An 8,160-nucleotide genomic window follows, 5' to 3' on the forward strand; every position below is an offset into this window, starting at 1 on the left:
CCATCACACTGGTACAGGGATTAGATAGGTACACTAAAGGTCTTCTACCTCGCTCATTCAGTATTTAGCTAGCTAGAGAAAAACCTAGACATTACACATTCCCTAGCTTTGGTTCAACTTATTTTAGTTTAGAATAGGGACTTCTGGATAGATACAAATAGGCAGAAGCGGGCTGATGATGATGATGATGATGATTATCAAATAACTAAAACCTGACAATAGATCTCACTTCAAAAATAATAAATTCTTATCAAATAAAAAATATACCCCTACCTTCAAATTTGTTCTATGGTTCTTTGTTCAAATTATTGATTTTTCATTAGGTAAATAAATACTTCTATAGAATCTATGCTATAGTAATTATTCAAAGAATAAAGTAGATACATACTTAAATAAACTTTTCAAAGATGATTTATTGTAGTATCTATATGGCAGAGAAGATTATTTGACTTTGAGTTTAAAAACAAGTAACAGCGCAGGGAAAGAATTGATTGACGGAGAAATTTACTCTAATAAGTGTCAAGATATCACAAATAAGGGTCCTAGATACTTAAACTAAATCATTTCTGGTCCTATATTGCTCAATAAATACAAATGGCTTGAAGGTAGATCAGATTCCTGTCCAATTTGCATATTTTCAGAAAGTTATGTAAATTCTTACCCATAGAAGTGTTTGTTTCCTTGTTAAATCAATAAATTCTAATGTAAATAAATATAGCACGGATATAGTAGGAATAAAGTTAGCTAGGATATATTTATTACAACTATTTATAATATATTTGAATAAGTTTATATAATATTCACTATTTCATAACAATTATCCTATATTCCAATAAGATCAAAGAATATTCACTATTTCATATTATATATTTAATCTTTTAAAATAATACCTAAATCACTTCCCACTTGGCTACAAAATTAGAGTCATATTATTATATTTTCAAATACTTATCTATTATGAAATTCATGATTTAATAAAGTTACTATAATGTAAATTATTGAACTATTCTAGTTTCAGTTAATTTATGATTATAAATATGATTGTCCCTTTAGCTTTGACAACATGTATTCATGTTGATTTATTTACATGAAATAAATATAAAACATGTAAATATATAAGGTTAGGAGCAAGGGAAGTGATTAATAAGTTGGTCGGAGGAATGTCCAAGTCAATGGTTGTGTTCCACGAGGGCTCCGATTGAATATTTGCTATTATTTATCTATTTTAGAGTCTTATATATTGATTCAATCGGGTGTAGTGATCAAGGCCTACAAAGCGTATGGAGGGGCTTCCCTTATTAACCAACACCAAAAAACATTATTATCTATATTATTATCTTTATGTACTTACCTGTAAATATGTATTTATCGTACAAATAAAAGTTATACATCAAAGTTGTAGTATATAGGTCAATAATTATAGGCAGGTAGGAAGTATGTAATCAGTTCTAGGTCATAGTTTTATTTAATGCACTATCTTTCGTTTATTGGGTTACAACACAACGTAGGGTTTCCCTGGATGTTTCATGGCCAATTCAAAGCAGTATTTGTTTCACTTTTATTTCACTCAACTTAGTTTTGTTAGGTGTTTTCAAATATCTTCTAGTAAATCCTTTAGGTAGGAGTTAAATAGGCAGGAGGTAGGGCGAAACGTTACAATTTGGTACCGAAAGACCAGGATATTAGGGAATTTGCTTCATCTCTTCATGTTAGATGTCAGGCAGCTAGTTTTCTGTTCTTTTATCTGAAATTTTACAAGTCAATTTGATTAAGATAGTACTTATTTACAAATAAACCACAATATTGAACACTCTTTTGCATAGTATATAGGTAACTTACGTTTGTCTCGAAAAAACATTAAGGTTTTTTTGTTTGCCTTTGCGATAAGTAAGTAACTATTTACTCAATATGGCGGTTTTCACATAAAGGCATTTCTTTTAATTTTATGGATAGAAGAAAGTTTCAAAAGTTTGTTTTTAGTTCGAAAAACTTTATGCAGCATTGCACCACAAACAACAAAAAGACAGAAGGTTATTTTTTTTAACAGAGTAACTTTTATTGCGTCACAGACTAGTATAATATTTTGGCAGTCTGCATTATTTTACATTCACAAAATCACTGCAAGTTATAATTTCTCACTTTACTAATACTCTCAACATGTTTACGTTATAATAAGTCTCTCTGCGTTTTGTTCGTAATGATTTGTTACATACTAGGGGTAGGAAAGTGATTATATCCTTGATATAATCACAATTTGTTGCCGTGGAGTGATCGAACTTATAAACGAAAGAATTATTTATCATGAAATAGGAAGCGCAAGAGGCTAGGTTTTGTATTGGAACGGTACGTAATAGGAAAGAATTTGAGAAGATAGCTAGGTAGGTAGTTAATAAAGTTAGGATGAGGAAAATGAAAATAATTCATTTATTAAATTTTACTTAATAAGGAGGGGTTGTAGTAATGTTATGTATTTCATTACAGAATTATAAAAGATTAGGGGTTGTATAAGACTAAGCTCCTTGTGGAGTGAGAGGAAACAATAATAATCATCATCAGGGGTTGGATATAATGGATTCTTATTCAGGACATTATTTATGAAATTTAATAAGTTACTTACCTTTAAAGAGATTAACATAAAACATAATTGTATAAAGGCTGATTTATCTATAGGTACGTCATATTAGTGTTGCTCTGAATCACTATGAACGGTCTCTCTGATTATGTAGCTGATTAGGGAATTTTAAGTGAATAGGGGTTGTAGGTAAAATAATGATATGGTTTTATTTTAGGTAAAAGCAGTAAAACATTTATTAAAATCAAAAATTATATTTAAAAAAAAAAAAACAAATGTAACGAAAACGCGGCGCATTTTAGTCCTTATGAACAACCTGAAATGATTAGAATAGATAAAGAAATTCTGGCCCAGGTAGATGAGGGGTGGGGATTTTGGTCTGGAGGTGCGGTCGGCTGCATCGGTGGATCGAGGAGTTTGCGTGGCGGAGCTTGTATGGTTGGTTCCGGGCTGGACTGGCCTGGTTGCGGGGGGATCGGTAGTTATAGCAACTAGTCTATAATTATTAATCATCCTTTTGGCTGGGTTGGTTCAGTTTGGTATTGGTTGTATGGGTTATGTTGTGCGGGTTCTTTGGTTTGTTGATGTGGTTGATTGTGCTTCTGGATCAGATCTTTGCTTGTCATCGACTAGGTGTTTAAAAACTAGGCTCTTAAATTATTATACTTGAATGTTTGGAAAAGTAGATATATTATAAAATATTGATCATAGGAGTTGGCATAGAACTGTAACACCACCTATGCTAACTTAGATTAATCGGAAATGTCCAAATGTCTAATTATCAGATTCCAGAGAGCCAATTAGTAACAGATGTTATCAGACATTTTCCTAAACAAATACAATGAGTTACAGTTAATAAAGAAAAGAAAATATAACATTAATCTCATTTGAAAGAAAAAAATAATAAAAAATATTTAGTGATGATAGCGTAGCGGTCAGACATAACAATAAATTTAGAAAACAATTAATGTAGAGCAAGTTATTGTTGTTCATTAAGTGTTAGACCAGGTGAAGTAGGCTAGGACCTCATTTAGTATCAATATATTGTTTGTAAGTTAAGAACTATGTGGGTAGTTTAGTTGTTCCTATTTTGAGCGTGGTTGCAATTCACTTCTTCATCTGAGTCAGGATGTTTACTTCATAGTATATAATCTCAGAGTTTGGTTGTCAAATAAAGAACATCATCATCATCATCAGCATTCAAAAAGTATGTCATATCCTGAAAAGAAGAATAGAATTTAATTAGAAAAGCTAGGTATTGTGATGATTTACATAATTATAAAAATTCAGGAAATGACTATTCAGTTCAATATAACTTAAGTAGACTAATAGGATAATACATTTAGGGAATGGTTTTATGATTTAATTAATATTGGATCTACAGGGGTATGATTTTCATAGCAATCTAACAAAATCTAAGTACAGGGTAGTATAATTAAAATTGGATTACAACATATGTAGAAAAGAAATAGGTACTTACTTATTGTAGAATAGTAACTTTGGTATATAATTAGTGAGGGATTGTGAATGTTTTGTCACAGTGGATGGTTTGATCAGTGGTTTATCATGGGTTTTAGTTCAACAAAGAGTGTAGTTGGGTTTGCATTGTTATGTTTGGTCCTGAAATAAAACAAATAATGATATAGGTATAATTCAAATAAAATTATGTAAATATAGGAGACCAAATGATTAGGATAGGTACTTATTTAAAAGGTGAGGGGTTGACAATAAGTTAAAATATGTTGGTTAGTCTTGTCAGTATCAATTAAAAACTGTATGGGAGATATTTAATTGAGTTAGATTTTTATAACAATAGGTCTATTATAAACACAAGATCCGTAAAACAGAGCTATTGTATGTATAAATAACTAACAATTCAGAGGTTGTTTATTTTGAATCACGATAATTTGGGCATGAGGACTTAGTTTAGTAGCATGCATACAGGGTATTTGAAAGAATAATGACACTTACCTGTAAGATTCACTCATTATTTTAGAGTTTCGTAAGTTTAATCGGGTAAACATTAGATTTCTTCGTGCGATCGATGTTGTTGAACACAACGACGCATGCTTTTCTTTTGATTAGTGCGGAAAAAAAAACAGCCAAACAGGTTAAGGTTATGTCAGGTTGACATTGACAGTTTAGTTTTAATAAATTTGACAGTTAGACAGGTAAGGCACATTTACACAAACAGCCTAGAATAAGGATAATGGAGACCGTGTTTTTCAAATAGGGGTTGTGTTGTGAAGGAGAGTTGTAATATCTCAGAAATATTTTTAGTTACCTAGTAACATTATTTTCGACTTAGGTAGTTACTGAGGGTAGAAAATGGTAGAAGTAGAAGAAGTAGTTAGACATATTTGATAAAATAAATAGTGTATTAGTGTAATAGGTTGTAGAAAAAAAAACTAGATGGCGGTATTTTAATGTTTTGGTATCGATGGAATATTGGGGTGGATTTGTCTGTTACATGAGAGTAGGAACTTTCAATTTTGGTAAAATTGATCTGATATAATTTTCTTTTACAGAGAAAACAAAAGGGTAGGGTATTTACATTGCCATTTCCTGGGGATTATGTCGTGATTATAATGTTTCGAAAAATTGAAAGGGCAAAGAATGTGGAAGGAAGAAAACTACTTTAAACGTCATTTTAAAGTCTGAATGATAAGAATGTTAAAGGTACCTGGCCAGGTCTTACATAGTTGATTAAAGGATGATGAAGAATGAAGTTTTACTTATTTAATATTGAGTGGGATTTATAATCATGACAAATACAACTGGGAAATGAAGGGTTTATTGATACTTCGTTCAGACACACACACACACATTTATAAGGGAAACTTTGGTATATTGTTTCTGTAAGACTTGATTGAGTAGTTACCTATTATATAGGTACTTATTTAGCTAAAAAAATAAACTTATTCCAAAAGTTACCTTTATTTCACAAATATTTTCCAAATGATCAACTAGTGTAGATACAAGAATTATTGCTACTTATGTTAAATAAAATTTAAAAAAAAAAATATATTGAGTAAAATCTTAAAAGAATTTTTTTTTTTATAAAAGATAGTTAACTTCATTTTAAAACTACTAACTTAATAATATGTGGGGACATCTCACACACGGCCATCCGACCCTAATATGGGTATAATATCGGACCGTCAGTTAGTAGTGTGCAAATTGGTTCAAGTAATTTACACACCATACACTCTTAGTCTTGCTTTTGTAGTAAATTGGCGAAGAAAGGCGGTTCTACTCGGGCACAAACGTGGTACAAACGCTTTAGTCGATTTATTATTGAAGTTAGCTATGCACGCATTAACACATGAGACGTCTATACAGGCTATAGATGTTTTTACAAAGTACCTTTTACAGACTCCACACGACACACTACACTTTACACAAAAAAAAAAAAACAATTACTTTGAAACAATTTGCTTAGAAAAATATCTACATAACAAAAGTTGATCATGACGGAAAACAAATACACTTTACACCAAAAACACATTCTGATCGAAGTGTAAATAAACTAGATGTATTTTCTTTTCAATTTAGGTAGGTAAGTGATAGAAAAGAAAATTAATAATTAGATACATGATATTTTATTGATTAATCAGTGGGGAGGAAGAAGGCCTTGATGTTTATTAGAGTGGCGTGAATCAGAGAAAGAGGATGAGAGTTGTGGTGAATTGAATATCTAAGAACCTACCTATGTATTGAAAAAAAAATATACCTACAATCATATAGTTAAGTGAAAGTGGCTTTAGTAAAATATCATGGCTGTTCTCCTGCGCTGAAGGAAAGATTCCGATTTCACCTTAATCACACAACACTATACAAAAGAGAATATTTATGAAGATTTTGGTGTTAGGTTAGGACAGCATAGTCAAATTATACTGTTGTATGTACAGTATCTTCATAATATTCTATACTCAACATGTACTTACTTAAAGAGAAAAAAAATATTTTTTAACACAAAATTTTGTCATTTTGCTGGATTGGAGGGGGATTGAAAAGTTGTGAATCAGTTGTAAACATGAATGCAATAATGGTTCACAATAATAATTCTCTTTCTAGTTTTGGTAAAATGATACTTGATATTTTTACACTCTACATCAAGCTCGGAGATTGGTGGACATTGTTCCTGGGGATTGTTAGAATGAGACTTGAACTTTATTAATTTCTATTGATGATGCATCGTCGAAAACATAGGGCGTGGGAGAGTTCGTGCTCTAAGAGGGCGTGTTAAAGATGCTACAAAATTCTTAAAAATAAATTTAAGGTTCTGTGGTTTCTCATTTAGCATTGGATCCTTCTGATCGACAGGGTATCCCCTTGTTCCCGGTTTATTGGAGCATGAATAATCTACTAAGTATTCGATCAATAGTTATGTAAATAATAAATAATAATAGGGATGGTCGATGATTTTTGATAATTTCTGGGGATCTTGTTGGCTAATCATCTGAGTCATTTTACACTCACACACACAGACATATTGAGGTGATGATCGGAATTTCCTTTTACAAATTTTTCATCGTTTAAATTCAATGAATTTGATATTTGCGAAAATAAAGGGTGGTGTATATTATTGTGTATATTTTTTCCATATCTCAATTATAATATACTTGCGATACTACAAAAATATAAGGGGTTGAATGTAATGTTCCATCGATGCCGAAACATTAACTATTTCGCAAATAATGAATTTAAACTACGACTGGATGTTCCGAGGGATTTGTTGCGCTTTGGAAGGGTTTTCCCGTGGGATTTTTGGAAAAGTTGTCTATTAAATCATTCAGGGTGTCGGCTAACTTCGTGCCAAGCTTCGTTGTACCGATTTCGGATCACAGAATAATCAAGATAATTATTCTGAGTGTAGGTGAGCCTTAATATTGATATCGGCGAGTTGAGGGTAGAGGATAATATCCACGTAAGCGAGCAGCGCGTGGGCACTCTTCACTTTTGTGTGAGCAGCCGTGGTGAGCAGACGGTCGGATGGAGGGGGTGATCGGTGCCGTGAGAACCATGCGCGTGGAGCCGAGGCGGAACACCGTGTGCGAAGCTAAGTCACCTTTCTATTTACTTTTTGTCTCTCGTATATGATTGAGAAGTTATACACTTTATTTCTTGAAGGACGCTAACCCACGGCTGCAATTTCCATCACACTGGTACAGGGATTAGATAGGTACACTAAAGGTCTTCTACCTCGCTCATTCAGTATTTAGCTAGCTAGAGAAAAACCTAGACATTACACATTCCCTAGCTTTGGTTCAACTTATTTTAGTTTAGAATAGGGACTTCTGGATAGATACAAATAGGCAGAAGCGGGCTGATGATGATGATGATGATGATTATCAAATAACTAAAACCTGACAATAGATCTCACTTCAAAAATAATAAATTCTTATCAAATAAAAAATATACCCCTACCTTCAAATTTGTTCTATGGTTCTTTGTTCAAATTATTGATTTTTCATTAGGTAAATAAATACTTCTATAGAATCTATGCTATAGTAATTATTCAAAGAATAAAGTAGATACATACTTAAATAAACTTTTCAAAGATGATTTATTGTAGTATCTATATG

General features: G+C 31.9%; 1 long non-coding RNA gene across 1 annotated transcript; it reads right to left on the reverse strand.

The window, feature by feature from the left end:
* Positions 1-1,454: 1,454 nt before the first annotated feature.
* LOC125489831 lies at positions 1,455-7,278 on the reverse strand. The gene is made up of 4 exons (XR_007267267.1): positions 4,544-7,278; positions 4,053-4,192; positions 1,840-3,791; positions 1,455-1,744 (listed from the first exon to the last, which is right to left on the reverse strand). It is a non-coding gene; the product is annotated as an uncharacterized LOC125489831 (long non-coding RNA).
* Between the last annotated feature and the right edge of the window lie 882 nt (positions 7,279-8,160).

Source organism: Plutella xylostella, chromosome 17, assembly GCF_932276165.1.
Source record: "Plutella xylostella chromosome 17, ilPluXylo3.1, whole genome shotgun sequence".
In the NCBI taxonomy this organism is placed as follows: domain Eukaryota; kingdom Metazoa; phylum Arthropoda; class Insecta; order Lepidoptera; family Plutellidae; genus Plutella; species Plutella xylostella.